Source organism: Seriola lalandi, unplaced genomic scaffold (assembly GCF_002814215.2).
Source record: "Seriola lalandi dorsalis isolate HSWRI2012SDOR001 ecotype SW California unplaced genomic scaffold, Sedor1 jcf7180002054574, whole genome shotgun sequence".
Classification (NCBI taxonomy): domain Eukaryota; kingdom Metazoa; phylum Chordata; class Actinopteri; order Carangiformes; family Carangidae; genus Seriola; species Seriola lalandi.
Window position 1 is genome coordinate 1,419,461 of NW_019525127.1, and position 15,570 is coordinate 1,435,030.

Below are 15,570 nucleotides of genomic sequence, written 5' to 3' on the forward strand. Positions count from 1 at the left end.
CAGCACTGCCGATAAACAGTGCTCACAAAACACACACATCCACCCACTCACACACATGGTAGCTTAGCATTTTACCTGGATTAACCCCCCCATATTAGCCATTAGCTCGTTCATTAGCTGGGTTCAATGCACATTCACATAGCCTGCTACCCTAGTGGCCAACGCACAAGGTCTCGAATTAGCATTTAGCAGCTACATTAGCACTGGCGACTAGCACACACAGGTAATAGTATTACATTAGCGATTTAGCGACTAACTTAGCTTGGCGGCTAACGCCACTTTTGCTCGACGCCACTTCTCTTAAAATGCACATTTAACTCACCGCCGAACTTGTATCATCAACCATGAACTCTGTGGGTTCGACTCGCGGTGAATTCCGTCTATTTCACTCTGTTTTAACCACTTCTGGATATTTTTCTCAGGCAGAGCCTTCCTCGTGCAGCCGGACGGTGCAGCTTCTCGTTCCGATCTAACTATCTCCCAGAGCGCTGTGCGCAACTGCAACGCAATTGATCCGTGACGTCCTGACGCGCTGCTATCTCTGTACGGCGGAGTTAACCCTATAATTGCCAGCTATCTCTCTCTCACTCATTCACACTAAATAAACTGACTTTTTACCCCCTTTCCTGTTAGTCTTATCACAGCTTATGAAGCCTGGGCTACACTTTACCTTTACCAGGTTTGTAGGAAGGGCAGCACTAGGTAGACAGTACATTTTGATAGGAGTCAAAAGGAAGAACAAAACCAATGCTAAATCTGAGCATGAACTTGAAACTACATTAAAAACAACAACACGCACGCACACACACACGCACACACACAAAATCCCCCGGGTTCATCCCTTCTCCAATACAGTGGAGGTGTGGTGCTCAAACCTTGAAAAAGACTCAACGGTTTATCTTTAGAAGAAAAAGCAGTATTCATTCGGGATAATCCACAGACCTCACCGTTACCTCTCTTCATTTACTACTATTCTAATGAGGGAATAGTCACTATTAAACAAGGTTCAGTGCTATCAAAACATCCCTACTGTTCAGATAATCCATCCGTCCAGCGTCCAATCATATCTTCCATATGTTCCAATCAAACACTCCCAAGAAAATAAAACTCTAAAAATCCCTCCGACAAGAAGCAACACTTCTGATGCACCTGTGTAATCGACCGTGGTGAATGAAGTGTTGTGGGTAATGTACATGAACAATATCCTAACATCAGTTCACCAAACACAGCAGAGGAGACATGCAGATCCTTTGGGATAGTTTGAATTAATTATTTGATTTAAAGGTTCATGATCAAATGCATCACCATTGGCTATGTCCCACAGATGGTCCATTATATGTGAAAACCTAAACAGCTAAGGTGGTCGTTGCCCTCTGAAACAAGCCATGTGAATTTTTGGTGATCTGGTGCTCCCTATTGGCAGGATGACATCACATGTCAGTGTTTTCAAAATGCATGTGACCATTGGAAAAAATTGGTCATATGAGTGTTTTCTGATCTACTGCTGCAGATCTTCCACCTTTCTTGGTCAAGTTTAGGCAACTAAAGCTAAGTGGTAATGGTTAAAGGAAAAGAAACCACATGCTGGCTGTTAGAAACACACAGAGATGTGAACTACTGTCTCCGGTGTTGGGGTCAAAAACTATAACAATGCCAGCCTTTTGCTTCACAGGGAAACAGTCATAGTTCAACGTGGGAAAACTGCAGTTTTTCATGCAAGAGCAGTCTCGACACTATCTGTATGGAAGGTGAGACAGACATTACTATGCCAGTGTTAGTGTAAGATTTACCAATATTAAGATGGTGAAGGCACTGAGTGAATCCAAAGCTTCCTGTCTCACTAGTTAAGTGTTGCAGAAAATCACCAGACAGCTTGAGCATCACAAGTTTGTTCTTTGTCCAAATGTGTTAGGAAGATGAGGGTTTAATTAACTTCTAACATATTCCAGAACAACACAACTTGATCACAATTTGTGTACTTCAGTGCAAAAGTTTTTTTTTTTTATCTCTATGTAAAAATACTCTACTGTGATGAACATTTTGTTTAACAATATTTTCTACAAATATCAATTCCTCATCGTGCCCGCCCACCACCAGTGCCTGCTCTAGGTTGACAGGTGAAAGAGCAGAGCAGATCAAGATGATTGGTGGTGGAAACATGGGAGAGACTCAGCCACATGTTTGAGCCTCAGTCAGACCCCGACGCAAGAGTTTTTTAGAGGAAACATCGGAGAGACTCAGCCACATGTTGGAGAGACTCAGATGACGAGTCTGTTGTGACCAAAATCCGCAACTAGCAGACGTATCAGAATGGTTAGCGTAGTTAGCATCTTTAATTTGTTTATGCTGTTTGTTAGCTTGCAACTGGCAGTGGCTGACACAGTGGTTGTGCTACTGCAAACTTTCGCTCTTTGTACTGACAAGGTATCAGGTTTATTTTTGAATGCCCCTCATCCCAACAAGTTGACGGGAGTGGTCGCTTGGGTTTACGACGAATGGAAGCCTGGCTGTTTGTTCCTGTGAGACTTGAGTCATTGGTTCATTGCAGTTCCCACCTGGGAATTCTCGTGTCGACTGCTTATTTCACTCATGATATGTCTTGTATTATATATATTAAAAAAAACTCATATGGATATGTTAACAAGGTTAGAAGCTTGATTTTGAGGAGAAGGGGTATTTAATAGACTCAGATGAGAGCATCTAATGATGGAAGCATAACAGAATCCATGTTGAGCGTTGAAAGCAACAATATCATACATGCCAGTGACTTTACAGGTTAGTGCCCACCATCTCCCTGACCCTTTGACATTTGAGTGCTCAGGAATTTAAGCAGATGTTGTGTCTTTGACTCATCAAGTGACCCAGAGGTGCACATACAAAGAAAAAAAACATTCCAAGGACTAAGTCTTGAGGCATTTCACATGTAATTAAGGATAGTGGGCTTTACAGTTGCTGAGATACCAACCCTCTGCCTCACTCTGTCAATGCAAGGGTCAACAGTAGCAAAAGGTTAAGAAGTACTAACAGTGACCTCGACATTATCAGTATTCAACAATATGTCGTTTTTAAAGCCCTGACAAGAGCAGGTTTTGTGCTGCTGAGTGAAATTTTTCAAAAATATCCACTCTGTTCAAAACTTGCCGAGATGAGGAAATTAATTTCCTTGACTCTCTCGATATTCAGCAACATAAGCAGACGGCACAGAGAGCAAGACCTGGATCTGAAGAGTAAAGCTCAGAAGTTGAGAACTAACTAACACCAATCATTTCAAAGAGGAACCTTTGGTCCAAGCTCAGGAAAGAAATGCTTTTTTTGTAATATGTTTATAATTCTTCCTTTATACAACAACTTTACTTAAACCCAAGCAGACTGAATGAGACCCAGACTTGGTGTAATTTTTTGTATTTTTTGTATAATATTTTACAAATAACTAGATGGAAGAGATCTGAGTGTGTTTTGAGAAACGAGTTTGAAAAATGAGGTTGAAAGACTACAGAATTTGTCGCCTTGTATCGAGAAACAATTTGAAAGGTTGTATTTGCTGCTGAATACTCTGAAAAGATGATCACCATACTATATGTTGTGCACTTATGGTCATTAAGATTTTTCATGTGATCTTTGTATCATCACTGGTGAATGAAGTGCAGTCTCAGACACCATCCTGATGAAAGCAGTCAAAAATGTTTGGCGACCTCAGCATGACTCTGGAAAAAAGCTGTGTAACATGCACATAGTGGATGAGTTTGGTGCAACTCCACCTACACTTGGCCCCAAACTCAGGCTTGAGGCAGAAGATTAAGGGGATATACTGACAGTTTTGGGCCTGGTTTTAAAAGCAGGAAGGATCATTACAAATAAATTCACAAAATATTTTGGTAGGAGAGCTGAGGCAAAGATATGGTTGAGTTGGCAAATACAGAGGTAAATGTTTGAGCATTCAAATCTTTGAAGATGTGAGAACGACAAGTGGATTCAAACACAATGGGTCTGTGATCACACACACTTCTCACAGGACCAAACAGTAAACATCCAGTTAAAGTAAGAACTAAATTAAGAAAAACTGAGTAGTCTCAGAAGGGCTCCGAGATGTTCTGCAGCAAAGCCATTTGACACACTCATCCGTGCGAATGGTCAAAATCACGACTTTGTCAGGATGCAAGAGAGACACCAGAGAGCCTAAAGCTTCAGATAATATAGATACAAATATAGCATTATATTTTGGGGACGATAAACAACAGAACAGAGCAGAGTCAGAGCACCAAACTTTGAACTTGTGCAGCACAAGTTATTAGTTGCTAAGGGGCTACATCTACTAAAAATAACCACCGGTTCTTGGAAAACTAATAAAATCATAGTTATGGGAACAGAGTTCAACCACATGTCTTTGCTCAAATCAAGTTTTACTCTAATGTTGTTGAATATTTTATGTTATTAGAAAGTGATCTTATGTTGAGGGGACAATTAACTACAGATATTACTTTGAACTGTCAAGTCTGTACTGGAGCCACATTTACAGCTATTTTCCCTGAAGAGCTGTGAGAGGGTCTATAATTTATTATTACAGGAACTCCAAAAATGACAAGATTATCAGACCTGTCTTGGTTCACACTCAGTGGATTACTGCATGACTGCAGACTTAGGGCCATATTTAACAGTAGCAGATGAGAGGAACCCTTTTATGTGAAAAAAATCTTGTCTGTGGAAAGAGGTGGTGAAATTCTCCTTATATGGAATTCCTACAGCAAAAAGTATCCTCCTCTCAGCCCGTTTTGGAGTTGTATGTCTGTTAAAGTGCTTACAGCTAAATTTTCTGGCCCAGTTTGCTTCTGAATATCTGCTTGTGCGTCATCACCTTTAACCTTAAACCAATTTTGAATTTGGGCGTTTTTGAACATTTTGATTTTGATAAAACACACATAGGACTACATTTTAAATATAACTACTATACTATTTAAATTATTTTATTCGATGAACATAAATTTAATCCAAAATCATCATGAGGACTCTCCAGTGAAATATTTTAGTACTCGAGTCACTGATTTGATCTCCCAAAGATAAATGATTAAAAAAGTGTAATAGAGAACTGTTTTGAGATCCATTATCTTATTAACCTATGCCATCTGGCATGACCTGCTTTTTGTGTGTGACACTACAGGCACTAATTTCCGGGTGTAAAGCGTAGTCAAGTGCACTGTGCTCAGAGGTAGCAGCAGTGTATTTGGTGTTTTCATGACTGGAGGCACAGGGCGCAGATGATTCCCACGTCTGCCTCATTTCTAGATTTCTTCCTTGAGTTAAAGTTTTTTTCAACCTCTACACATTATGATTTGCATGTATTTTATTCATGTGTGGAGTATACACCAATGCATAACAACTGCAATTGAATTTTGAGTATTAAATGTGGTTGTGTATATGCACAAGCATAGGCAGTTTAAGTTTTCTATTGAAATGCTATTTATGTGTTTTCTGATTCAGAGGCGCTTGAAAAATTTAGCACTCTGGTTAATGTCTACAAAAACATTCTTTATTCGTGCAAAGCAAGCAGCATCCTCTCGGGCTGAAAAATGAAGACAACTACAAAGTGCCAAAAACTGCAGTTCCTCCCAGTTATTAAGGCTTATGATATGCATAATTGAGAGTGTGGTTGCTTTGAGTGACAGGTGGGTCAATGTCTGCTTGCTGCAAACCAGCATGCACCCAAGTCTTGGCTCCACACAATCCCCACCTCTTTGCCCATTTTGGGATTAGCCGGGAGTTAGGCGCAGTCAGGTACTGCCAAGATGGCAATGGTGGAGCAGCCCACTCTGAGTTTCAACAATGCTCTTCAGAAACATATGGGTGATATTATGGAGGCTCTGACCATTTTTATTTACAATCTATGGTGCAATGCACCTGCACAAACATAGACAAACATAGTCTTGACTTAAGGTCCATCAACTAGCTTTTTCTGTTGCTTTCAACTTCATGTCATGGTCATCTTTAAGTCAGCTGGAAAGACCTGATAAGTGGACGTTTTTGTTTGTTTTTATTTGAAGGTCTTTTCTGTAGCTTATACAGAAATTCCAGTGCAATAATAGATTACTTAATTGGAGTACTGCTCTGCTAATGATATAATCTAAGAGTTTGGCAGAGAGCAACCTGTTAACTATAATATTAGAGCTGGCAGTCGAGAGGATTTGTAGATTTGAAGTCTACTGTATGTCAGGGAACTTTCTGCACATGTAGATTGAGTAGAATAATCACAATAATAATCCGACTGATTTCATTGCTTTCCATGTCAGATATACTCTGAAATTTTTCGTTTTCAAAATGATAAGATGGTCAAATTTTAGATTAGTGGCAGGAAAACAAGCCTTAAGTGTTACAAAGCCAAATATGACAAAACGAGAGAAAACAACAATCGAACTGGCTGCTTTCCCTGTCACTGGATTTAGAGAGGTAAGAGGTAACATTTGAACAGATGAGCAGCTCTTTGTAGCCCCTGGTCAGGTTGCCCCTTTAAGAACCCAGGAGGGAAGACGAGCATAATCTCATACAGCTACAGTATATTTAGAAGTCACATCTATATAACACAATAAGCATGTGAACACCAACATCACATATGGTTCTTTCATTGTGTAGGTTGAAAGGACCTTGGTGCATCCCTGTACACATTCATACAGTATATATGTTTTTGATTACTTAGTCAATTTAATATTTGGGATCTACACAGTGGTGTGAAGCCAGGTATAAATAGTGGAGAGCGTGTGAAATGCCAGGTTATTGAAATAACCCCAGCTCTTATTATTGTCCAATTCTTACCATTGGCATGAAAATCACATCAATACAGTTTACAGTTGCTGAGATACCAACCCTCTGCCTCACTCCGTCAATGCAAGGGTCAACAGTAGGAAAAGGTGAAGGAGCACTAACATTGACCTCGACATTATCAGTATTCAACAATATGTTGTTTTTAAAGCCCTGACAAGAGCAGGTTTTGTGCTGCTGAGTAAAATTTTTCAAAAATCAGTTCAAAACTTTGGAAATGAAAGGTCATTCCAAAAGAAGATCATAGATGCCGAGATGAGGAAATTAATTTCCTTGACTCTCTTGATATTCAGCAACATAAGCAGACGGCACAGAGAGCAAGACCTGGATCTGAAGAGTAAAGCTCAGAAGTTGAGAACTAACTAACACCAATCATTTCAAAGAGGAACCTTTGGTCTAAGCTCAGGAGAGAAATGCTTTTTTTGGTAATATGTTTATAATTCTTCCTTTATACAACAACTTTACTTAAACCCAGGCAGACTGAATGAGACCCAGACTTGGTGTAATTTTTTGTATTTTTTGTATAATATTTTACAAATAACTAGATGGAAGAGATCTGAGTGTGTTTTGAGAAACGAGTTTGAAAAATGAGGTTGAAAGAATACAGAATTTGTCGCCTTGTATCGAGAAACAATTTGAAAGGTTGTATTTGCTGCTGAATACTCTGAAAAGATGATCACCATACTATATGTTGTGCACTTATGGTCATTAAGATTTTTCATGTGATCTTTGTATCATCACTGGTGAATGAAGTGCAGTCTCAGACACCATCCTGACGAAAGCAGTCAAAAATGTTTGGCGACCTCAGCATGACACTGGAAAAAAGCTGTGTAACATGCACAAAGTGGATGAGTTTGGTGCAACTCCACCTACACTTGGCCCCAAACTCAGGCTTGAGGCAGCAGATTAAGGGGATATACTGACAGTTTTGGGCCTGGTTTTAAAAGCAGGAAGGATCATTACGAATAAATTCACAAAATATTTTGGTAGGAAAGCTGAGGCAAAGATATGGTTGAGTTGGCAAATACAGAGTATACATATACAATAATAGCAATAACTAGCATGCTCAGATAAACAGCAGCTCAGTATATGCAAATGTCCTCATCACTATTCACCCGAGTGAGTGCTACATATTATGTGTCTGTTTACAGTTTCACATGTGTGTGTTTGCACATTTGTTCGTATGCATGTTTCATTGAAGGCAGGGAGACTGTTAAAAAGAACTTGAGTGTGTGTGAATAAATTTTCACGGGGAGATTGCATGTGCTGAATGCCCGGGGCAGACTGAGCATCAGACACACAACTCCGACCCCCACTGTGCTGCCTACTGTGGAACAGAAGCAATCATCTCCCTGGTGACAGTGTGCCTGTGGACGTGAGCACCATTATGAATGAACATGAACATGGCATGGATGTTTGAGTGTGTGTGCTATGGCAAAGTATGAATGAGAACATGAATTAATTACTTCTAAGGTGTGTAGCTGCTTGTATGTTTCTGATCACTGATGATTGTGTTGAGGATAAGGGTTGTCTGAATGAAAGTAAAAATTTGGAAATTACCACTGAAAATTTGGGTGAATGTTTCTTCTTGAGGCTTAAAGGTCCAGTATTGTGTAAAGTGTGATTTCCATGTCTTTTTTTAAATATAAAGCAGGTCTAGGTTCTATAGGCCTATTAATACTCAATCCATAGAGAAATGTACACAGCCCATATTCAGAAACCGTGCCATAAAATGAGTCGTCCTGTCCCCCATAGTTTTTGTTCGTTGCTTATTTGCTTTCATACCAAATGCTGTTAAATCTGAATCTAGCCAACAGCCAGTTTAGTTTAGCTTACCACAAAGACTGGAAACTGGGAACCAGCCTGCATGGCTTACTCTGAAAGTAACACAATAAACCTACAAGCTTCTTAATTAACACAATATATCTCGCTTGTTTACACTTAAAAAAACATTTTTAAAAAAAGGTGGCTTGTGTTACTTTTGGACAGAGCCAACAAGCTGTTTCCCCTGTTTCCAGTCTTTGCACCAAGCTAAGCTAACTAGATGTTAGCTCCAGCTACATGTTTACAAGAGGGACATGACAGTGCTATTGATCTCCTCATTTAACTCTCAGCAATTAAGTGAATAACTGTCCTTCTCAAAATGTCAAACTATAACTTTAAGTTTCAACTTCCTGGCAGTCTGTGTAGATTAGCATTTTTTACAGCACATTTTAAATAGCCTACTGAATTCTGTATATGCAAGGGACAGGGAGTTTTGGGGATGAACAAATATGTAATTAGTTTTATATTACCTCTATTGTACATTGTCATGCCTAAATGAATTTCCTGTCACAGACGCATTTGAATAACGCACTGCTCTGAAAGTTGCTTAATTAAAAAAAGAAAAGAAAAACGGTCTTCCACTAGATTGTAAATAAAAGTCACCCTCTTTCTGGAATTTGTATTCTATAAAAAACAACCTCCAATGGTTCCTTATAAAACAATCTACAGCTTTATAGGAACTGCATTAAAAGACAAAAGAGAGAGTTCTGCTCTGTCTGAATGTTATCTACCTGATGCCATGCGGCTGTGATGCTCAGGCAGCTTTTCTGTCTGAGCAAAATCAGTAGGTCAGTCAAAATGTCCTGGGCTATGCCCTGCCCTTTAGTGCAGTTTTATCTCAGAGAGATTTGATGTTGTGAACTGGGTCATGTGATGTTACTGCATCCACTACCTTTCCCAAGGCGATAAGGATGGGTCTGCTGCTCAGTGCTGCTTTGTTGTTTCTCCTTGGGCTTGCCCCAAACCCATTCCATCTGCAACAGTTCTGAGGTGTTCCCGTGTCTTTCAGGGTTTACACTGTGACACACATACATGCAATTTTCATAGGTGCAGTTGAGTGTTGCTGGCTTGATTTCCTCATTCACTGCTGTCAATAACAGCTTGGAGTGTGGCTATTAGTGACACACATGGCGGCACAAGTCATTCTCGAAATATTGTGTCATTGTCATGGCAGGCAGTGTATCTATTGGCTCTGTAGAGTCCGTGAGAGGGCAAACAGGTAGGGTGAAATAGAAAAAAGGTTACACACTGTAACCAACTCTATAAGTACAGGCAGACCCTGATGATCAGTGTGCTGCTCCACAGTTGCACCTGCAGATCAATGCAACTGTGAGTTCTGATAGCTAAACATAGTCTCATGCTCTGTGACTCAATAAATGGCAATGCATTGCTCAGCAGAGGAGTTTCAGCTTTACAGAACTTCTATTAGAATCAAAACTTACTAATAGCTCCTTTAAAACCTAAACAGTAAAGCTGGAAGAGGCGAAACAGTTCTGTAAAGCTGAGAGGAACCATACTGCTTTAAAACACCCACATTTTGTTCATAAAACATGAGATTTATATTTTGTACTTTACATGACTCTTACAACATGTTGTCTCATCTCTCGTTTTGTCTCTTCTCTTTTTGTTTTTAGCGGTTTACAAGTTTTATTTAAAAAAAAAAAAAATCCTCAGTAACAAAAGTTGACCAAATTGCTCAGGCCAGAACAGCCCTAGGTGCACTCACCCTTTGTGTCCAACACAAGGCGAGGTGTAAAGAGGACTCATCTTTAGCAAAGCATCTCTGTGAGATCGGCCCCTTAGGCTCAGTATGATTCTGCAGCAATTGTTATTTGAGATGCGGAATGACACACACACACACACACACACACGCACACACACACACACACACCAAGATAGCTATACTATCTTGCAGTCATGTTACTCATGTCTCTAGTCAGCTGTCAAGAGGTAAGAGACATAATCCACAGATATCCTCTTTTGACCATTAGTGTCTATGAGTCTGATCCTGGATAAGTTTTCTAAAAATGCTTTAGGATGAACAAGCTTGCAGGACTGAGGAGAAATGGGGTCAGGCAAAAGACATGAAAGATGTTCTAATGAAGAGAAAGAAAGAGAAAGCCAAAGTAGACATGAGCCCAGAGGATGAGAGGGATAGAGATGAAGGTGGCAGAAAAAAAACAGCCAGACATTCAGAGGAGAAAAGGGCAACAAGTCCTCCAGCCTAAATGACCATACAGGCCATTTATCCCTATCCTCTGATTCAACTCAAAGGGAGCATCCCCTGAATTAACACCCCTACAGCAGCAGGAGATATGCTGCAGATAAACCCTTACGATGACAGTGCTAATGGGAAAGGTTTGTTTCAGTTAAGGCACAAAAACAACTCGTTTAGGTTCGCTGAAAAGACTAATACTAGATGTCACTTACTAATAAAACCTAACAATGGGTCCTAATAATGTGCTTGCACAAACAACCTGTGGGGTTGCTTTTTAATGGGCGGACAGTCTCAAAAGGGCTGCAGTTTGGTTTCTGCTAAACCAGCATCTTGACAAGCAGTTGGTAGACTTTATATCATGAACAACCTAATATAAACCAATGCAATAGAAAATTAGAAAACTATCACTATAAGATGTCAAAATCCTTTGTAGCACTTATTTTATAAGATTTTTTTCAGTGTAAAAGATAAACAAAAGCAGATAATAAATCAATAATAATAATAATCTTTCAAATAATCATTTTTAAATTGAATTATTTATATTAAAAAAACAAAGCATGACAAACTATAGGCCTGCTGTTGTTTCTCTGTTGATTTTATCATCTCAAGAGCATCTCATCTGAGAATCAGCATTAGCTGCTGGATAAGAGTATTAAGCGGCCATCATCAACCCTCTTGGAAGCAGCTGGTGGAGCAACATCCATCTTCGCTCCGAGAGACAGAGCGCGCAAGATGAAGAAAGATAGCTTCACTGTCTCTACTCACTATCCCTGTAATTTGCAAACATCTCACATTGCTTTATGCTGTAAACTGCACAGTTAAAGAGCAGAATAGTCCCCGTTCTCTCCAGAGAGAACAGGGAAAACAGGCAGAAGAGGAAGATTTGAGATCAAAACTAATTAAATCACATATTATGATTTATGACATGTCACTTTGTGGTCACAGACTGGTGACCTTGGATGTTTCAAATTGTAGTCCTGGACGGAGAGGATAAGAGACAGTTTTAATTATGTGACCAATGATGTTCTATAGTTTTCAAATGCATATTGTACTTTGACCTCTACAGATTACTTTTTGATTATGAGAGTAGGAGATGACAATTTGCATAAATGTTTCAGAGACAGAAAGCTCAAAAGCAGAGAGTGCTAAGTCTCTCCTTTTATAAATCTTACACTTAATGGGGGTTCATTAAAAAGAAAAATCTTCCACCATCTTCACTTAATCTCCACATAACAGTTCTTGTCCTGACACTCTATTTGCAGCCACAATAGTGACAATAGTGAGTAGTTGTTTGTATGTATCTTAGGTGGTGGTCTTAGCTTTTCTTAGATACTGTGCAACAGTTATGTCGCTAATGGTTTTTAGCTGGTGGTGTCTGTGGGCATGACCCAGGCCTTTGTTCTGGGCAGTCTACCATATCAGTCTCATCAGATGCAGCCTCCAGTCGGACTGCAAAATTGAGTCACTAATAGTTTTCCAATGATGGGATGTGGGTGTGTGTGTGTGTGGGTTTAATAAAAGACTTTTACAACGGACACTGTTGTGCATCCTTTCTCTGTGAGGACACCTTCCGGTGTTGTGTATTCTCATCCCCTCTTCATCCCATTTTAGGGACCGGTCATGTGAACCCCCACAGAACATGTGACTGTGAATCTATTTGTTAAACAAATGAATGGCTGTGTATGCCCTGACCCGTTTAATGTGTTCATTTGTGCCCAATGTGAGTTAGTGTAGACAATCAACATGAACAGATGCAGTCTCCGCAGGAAACGACCCAGATGTAGGTGGCTTGAGCAGCTGTATAACAGCAGGTACGGCTTCAAATGGTATATACCCAAGCCATGCATGCAGAGGAATTGAAACGAACAACAACAAGCTACCTAAGTACTAGTTAATGTCAGTGTTTGTGGGTTTTCAATGGCCAGGAGGCAGGTTTCGAGGACAAGGAAAAATTGATTTTAATATGGATTTGCTCAAGGGCCAAGAACATCAACTGCCCTTATATAACTGAAGGGCTAACCTGAGGCAAGTGTCCCTAGGAGATGGAATACTTGTATTGCTTTCATCCTCTGGTTACAAATTGCTCTCCAAGCTGCAATGAAACATAGTGGTCATAGACCAAAACGGCAGCTGTTGACCATGAGGTCACTCCTATCTGAAAAAGGAGGGTCAGAGTAACATAACCATCTTGATCCCCTCAAAGAGTAGAGGGGGGCAGAGAGACACCAGCCGAGTCCTGGTTGGAGGTATAAATGTCAAGCACAGCAGGCTTATGTCTTTGCAACAACCATTTGACCAAACACTTTGGGATGAAATCCTGTTTGTCCCTCAGTTCATACATGGCTTTAAGCCTGTCGATACATGAATCTCATACAGTGCTATATCCACACACAAAGACTTTAAATAAAGCCCAGAGGTTGCCACTTGTCCACACATCAATATCTACCCATGCTGAGCTAATTGAAGACATGCTAAGTCAACGTTCACATAGCAATGTTATGCAGGGTTAATCACTAACACTGCACTCCAGTGTTTTTTAGGCATGACAAATAAGGTGTGTCTGTGTTTCTGGTCACACTGCAATACAAAGACACAGGGGTGTATTTAGAGCTGGCAACAGCAGATGCTTAAGTTCAAATGTTAAGTCAAAGAGGAAACTCCATCTGTCAAAGTGTACAAGTGTGATTTTTTAACAGATACTTAATACTTTTTTTTTTTTCTTCTTCTTTTTTTTTAAAATAGCATCAATCTAGTCCCCATTTTCAGACAGCTGGAAAGACAGTCCTGACAGACCTGACTGGGAAGCACAAACCTGTGAGATAAACCTGTGAGCAGTCTGGGAGACTGGTTCCACAGTGAAAGCCCACTGAAATTTGAGGATCTGCCTCCTCCCAGTTTACTTTGGCCAAAGAAGGCTTCCAATAGATCCCTAAACTGCCCTCTGATTTTTGATTATAAACAGAGTTATATCATCTGCATAAGCAGAACCAGTGGAACAAAAAGCTTGAGGTAAACCCAGCAGGACAAGCCCTATTAGTCTGCCCAAATTCTGCATTATTAAAGGTTTAAAAGTTAATGACTGTCCAGAGCTTTGACATCCCTCACTCATTCCTCTTCTAACAGGAACATTTTCTGTCTGTAGTTTCTACTTCATTTTAAAAAAGGTAGTGGTGTGCCTTGGCCCCTCTTTAAAAACAAGCCTGAGCTTTTAAATACTCTCTTCTTTTGTGCAGCTTTTGTCCATGTCCAACTATTGAAAGGACTGAAGGTTTTACAAGGCCATCGTCTACTCACTTAATTACATTTTCTGCTGTAATCCTGCAAATGTAGGAAAACGTTGTTTGGTCTGCACCAACAGCAGGTATATTTCAGGCTGGTGAAAAACATTTATTAAAGATAAAATTACCAGTAATACTTTACTGAAACACAAAAAGGTCTGTGCATATGTGAGTGTATGTTCCAGTGTCCGAGTCCTTATCATTTTACACCATATACTAATGCTTTTATGGCATCTGTAAGTAGTCCTCCTTTATTACTTTATCACTGATACTCAAGCCATTCTCCTTCTAAACTGTCTTGGACCACCCGTTGCCAGTGACTAACATACTAAGCCACAGAATGTAGTATGAGAACATGCATTAGACCTTGATTGCTAAAACATGCATGTGTGCTTTTAAATATGTTATTGAATTATTCATTGTTTACAGACATGGTGCTATTTTTAAAATGTATGCCAAAGTTAAGTTGTATGAAGGTTCCAGCCCTTAAAATATTTACTGTTTATGCTAAGTATATTTCATCTTTGTCCCACCGACAGACATTGTCTCTGCAAAGGTAAGATGTCACATAAATGATACAAGGATTTTATTTTGCCCCTTTGGGCTTTGTAGGCTTGTATTTGTTGATCCTTTGCCCTTTTCTATGTTCCCAGTAGTGAACAGATAAACAAATACACAGGGCTTGTTTGTGCAAGACTCTTACATTTAGGATAAAATGACCTTCCTACTTCACAATATATAAAACGACAGAATATTAAACATTATGCAAAAAGCCTTTTGGCGTCTCAATGGTCTGAAGCATTGCTATGAAATATGTCCCTCGTGTTGATCTCCCATGTTTTCTTGACAGACAGCTCTGAGACATCACAGTGACAATCCAAAAGAAGACGAAGTGACATGATCATCCACTTGTGTGCACGCACGTCCAAGAATGAACAACACTGTGTCCGCCTGTGTCTTTCACACATGCACATACTCGGATCACTCCACGTGAACCTCTCTGGTAGTCTTCATGGGAACGAGAAAACAGAGACAGGAAACCGTAACTAGAGCTTCTAAAGCAGTGACAGGAATGTAATTTAATTCAGGCAATAATCCACAGGCCAGAAAGAGACCATGTCTGCAGTGCTGCTCAGAGCAATGTCAAGATCACTAAAAGTAAGAATGGAAACGAACACTACATTCATGACTGCATGGACTGAATATGTCAGCGCTAATTAACTTTACACAGCACAAAAGGTTGTTATGAGTGTCGGTGTTGTGGGCAAACAGGTAAGAATGAAGTACTGTGGAAACACGCCCCCCTTAAACGCTGCCTCTGTGCTAAATATTGTATGTAGAAGAAAAAGTAAATCGCTGCATTGACCTCCATGGGTTGAAATATTCAAGTGAGCTGCACATCTGGCTGCAGAGCTCTACACAGATGTTTCCGGACATGCATGT